This window comes from Pleurodeles waltl, chromosome 6 (assembly GCF_031143425.1).
Source record: "Pleurodeles waltl isolate 20211129_DDA chromosome 6, aPleWal1.hap1.20221129, whole genome shotgun sequence".
Lineage (NCBI taxonomy): Eukaryota > Metazoa > Chordata > Amphibia > Caudata > Salamandridae > Pleurodeles > Pleurodeles waltl.
The window spans coordinates 1,443,561,568-1,443,566,231 of record NC_090445.1 but is presented as its reverse complement, the minus strand read 5'-3'; positions in this window follow the sequence as shown (position 1 = coordinate 1,443,566,231).

Here is a 4,664-nt window from a genome sequence, read left to right as displayed (position 1 = left end):
CCAGCCATCTCGGGCCAGCCAAACATACATGCACAGGAGGCTCTCTCCAGGCCAGCAACACAGTTGCCGGCTGGAGAGAGCATGCACAGGCTCCCAGCCTGTCTGGGAGAGCCCTGGCTGGGCGCTCCCAGCCAATCCTGATGCTGCTCTGAGCGTCAGGAGGCCGCAGGGGAGGCTGGGAGCCTGTGCCTGCAGCCTGCCTGCATTAGAGGTGCGGCGGTGGTGACGATGATGGTACTTTTTTTTTTTTATTAGTTCCACCACCTCCCTGTGCGCGCCGCCCCACCCTCTTTTAGGACCGTGAGCCACTCCTGACGTTAGGGACTCCGTTAAAGAAGTGGTAAGCCATTCACAAACGGGAAGAGGTCCTTCCCCTTTGTGAATGGGTGTGTACATTTTTTTTAGAAGCAGACAGTGGTCCAAGGGACTCTTAAAAAATGAAAATACAACTTTTCGTTTTTTTTGTTTGAAATGCATCCCATTTTCCTTCAAGCAATTTGTGAGTCGCTAAAAATCGCAAATTGTGGGTTGTACATCTAGCCCCATATGACGGAAATACCATTATTATGTGTACGTATTGTTTTAGGTGGTGTAAGGATAGCACTGCTCCCTATCATTATCTTTGGTAAGAGATTGTCTGACAGGTTTTTGTTTGACTCAAAGCACTTAGGGGGTGATTCCGAGACTGGCGGGCGGCGGAGGCCGCCCGCCAGTCTACCCCCGACAAAATACCGCTCCGCGGTCGCAAGACCGCGGAGGGTATTTCGAGATTTGCCCTGGGCTGGCGGGCGGCCGCCAAAAGGCCGCCCGCCAGCCCAGGGCAAATCTACCTTCCCACAAGGACGCCGGCTCCGAAAGGAGCCAGCGTAGTGGGAAGGTGCGACGGGTGCTGTTGCACCCGTCGCGTATTTCAGTGTCTGCTTTGCAGACACTGAAATACTTTGTGGGGCCCTCTTACGGGGGCCCCTGCAGTGCCCATGCCATTGGCATGGGCACTGCAGGGGCCCCCATGGGCCCCGCGGCACCCCCTACCGCCATCCTGTTCCTGGCGGGTCTCAGATGGCGGTAGGGGGTGTCAGAATCCCCATGGCTGCGGAGCGCGCTCCGCAGCCATGGAGGATTCTCCCGAGCAGCGGAAAGTCGGCGGGAGACCGCCGACTTTCCGTTTCTGACCGCGGCTGAACCGCCGCGGTCAGAATGCTCGACGGGGCACCGCCAGCCTGTTGGCGGTGCTCCCGTGTTCGGTGACCCTGGCGGTCACCGGCCGCCAGGGTCAGAATGACCGCCTTAATGTCTGAAAGGGCATATTATGCTAGACGAGGAGTGGGTGACACCTCCATGCGCTCCCTTTCTCCAAAAAAGAGTGTATTTCCGTTTGTGGCTGGGTGAACTACTTGATGTGATCCCAAAAACATTTAGTTAACATGAAAGAAGCTGTGTTTTAGAAAAATCAGACAGGTTATTTTTTGAGAAACAAAATAACTGCATCACAATTTTTTGTCTAGCAGACTTTAAACCTTCCCTTTCCGTTCACACCTCCACTTGGAAGCCGCCCCTGAGAGGTGCTGACTTCCAAAAAAATGGTTGTAAAACACTATAAAGCAAAAATCAGTTCGCCAAGCAATTTTTGACAGTCCATCCAAAATGGAAGACTTACCCTGAATGACTTAAAAACAAGCTGATATTCCTGCCAAATAGGCAGGTAAGGGTTGACTTAATAATAGTGAAAGACACAATGTCTTGGATTATAATCAGATGGGAATAGGTACAAAAAAGACACTAATCACAACCCTTGTGGAAGACAGGGTACTTCAGGTGGGTTGCAAAAGAGGCAGAGTTTTTGATTACTGAGTATCTAGTAATCCCATACTTTTGTACTCGGCCAAAAATACACCAAAATAAAACATCATCCACAGGAAGACCTTTACTATCTCATATTTCCTGACTGCTTGAACTATTATAATTATTACTGCTTGAACCATTATAGTTATTTTATTGGAAATGTAGTGCATCTTCTGGTTCCTAAAAAGATCTAAAAGAACCCCTGAACATACTCAAGACAATACATTTGTCAGATCTTTTGTCAGCCTTGATGTTTATATACAAATATTCCACAACAAGAGACAATACGTGCCATAGGAAGGTTGTTACAGTCAACTGAATGGACCTACCATACACCGATTCATTTTATTATAGTATGTACAGATTTAGCACTGACAAAAACGTTTTTAAGTTTGAAGACACACTCCACCTCCAAGTCGGTGGTAGATCTATGTCACCCAGCATGGCAAACCTGTATGTCCACTTTTGACAAATGAGCCATTTTTCTGAGACGAACCCACACTGTGATAATGTAACTATTTGGAAACAAAATATTGATCCTTTGGGAATGCAATGACGCTGACATTGAGGATTTCAGGAAGTTGAATTAACTCTTTTGTTTCAGTAAAACCATGAATCAACAGTTTGTTGTTTTTAGACCTAATGAGTGAAGCCAATAATGGGGCACATACAAAGAGGTCTTTCCAAAACCCACAGATAGACACAAAACTTAGGTTTTACAGTCATTACCTCTTATCACTCATAGAAAAGCTTCCCTTTGGACAATTGTAAGGAAGTGTTCCAATACAGATACCTTCAAAGAGCAAGTAGACAGTCTTCATATCAAAAGGGAACAGAGAAACTACCCAACAAACGTCATCTGCACAGTGAAAAAGGTTAACTAAATAGCAATTGAAAAGCCTGGCCAGTCACAGAAGAGTAATTGTGTTAGCCGTGCTAACCGTATAGTTATATTCTGTTGCAATTAACTTGATTTTCCATGTTGTCATACCTCTATTGCACTTATTGCATGGGCATGTCAATGTGCAAACTATGTAAGTGTAATAGCATGTAGAGTCTTTGGTGTTCCCACTGGGATTCTAGTACCAGATTAATCTTAATTGTTGGTGTGGTCTGGAAGCAGTCATTGCATAACCCACAAGGAAAATGGCCTCTCCCAGGTTGGTAAATCTAAAAGGGTCTTCTGTGTTTTGCAATTGGCCAATGATATCTGTTTGCTGTGAATTTGTTTTACTATTTTGGAAATGAATTAAAAGGAAATACAGGAGGGCTGTATTAAATTAGAGGAACAACTTGATTGTTTAGCTCTGTGCCCAGAGGATTTTGAAAATACATGACCTCAAATTGATATTAACATTGATATTAAAGAGATCCAACAGTTGAAACCGAAAGGAGATTTTTCAGAGAAGCTGATGTCTCAGGTACTCCTTCCCTTTTATACGGGAACAAATGTTTTTCAAGGGAAGTAGACCATGCCTGTAATATTCCACAATGTCTATTATCATTTTTAATTTATTCAATACAATGGAGAACAACAAATGAGTATTTTTTTTCAAATGGGTCACAAAGCGGACAATCAGCAATGGACTATGATTAAAAGAATCAATCCTTGCAACAACACCGCCATAAGAGCACAGATTCCTTTGAGAAATAAAACTATTGTATTTGTATATTGTTTGTGCTTACATCGGGCCTCAAAGATCATAATCAGTAGATCTGCCTTGGTACCCCATTGTGACTAGTGATTGTCTGTTACATATTAAGGGGATCATTGCAATCAGAAATTAATTGCTTCTGTAGGCAGATGTCATTGATTGCTATCACATAGCCATCAAACGAGATCCTTGTCACATCTGTGAAGAAGGCCATACCGGGCATTTACCTGAGTTCATTTAGGTTCAGAAGAGGAAGTAGTGTATTATGTGCTTATTCTCAGCTCGTTGAAAAACACTATGGGGGTCATTCTGACCCCGGCGGTCATGGACCGCCGGGGCCAGGGTTGGCGGGAGCACCGCCAACAGGCTGGCGGTGCCCCGCAGGGCATTCTGACCGCGGTGCTTTGGCCGCGGTCAGAAGAGGAAAACCGGCGGTCTCCCGCCGGTTTTCCGCTGCCCATAAGAATCCAGCTGCGCCGCCATGGGGATTCTGACACCCCATACCGCCATCCTGTTCCTGGCGGCTCTGCCGCCAGGAACAGGATGGTGGTATGGGGTGTCGTGGGGCCCCTGGGGGCCCCTGCAGTGCTCATGCCACTGCCAATGGCATGGGCACTGCAGGGGCCCCCGTAAGAGGGCCCCACTTTGTATTTCAGTGTCTGCTTTGCAGACACTGAAATACGCGACGGGTGCAACAGCACCCGTCGCACCTTCCCACTCCGCCGGCTCAATTCTGAGCCGGCGTCCTCGTGGGAAGGTGTTTTGCACTGGGCTGGCGGGCGGCCTTTTGGCGGTCGCCCGCCAGCCCAGTGCAAAACCCAAAATACCCTCAGCGGTCTTTCGACCGCGGAGCGGTATTTTGGAGGGGGGAACTCTGGCGGGCGGCCTCCGCCGCCCACCAGGGTGAGAATCACCCCCTATATTCTGTAAGACTTGAAGCTCCGTCACTGCTGGAGCTGCTCCACAGAGTCTGTGCTTCCAGTGACCCAGAGACATTTCCCTGCAGTTTGCAGGTAACATGATGAGGGTGACCAACCTTCCATTAGCCGTCGACAGGGCACTTTATTTGTGTGGAGACACTATTCATGCATGGACATAGCAGAAGAAGTTTGTAGGAGAACAGAGTGTATTTTTGGGGTTTAATTCGATAATTCTCGTTCATTAAAT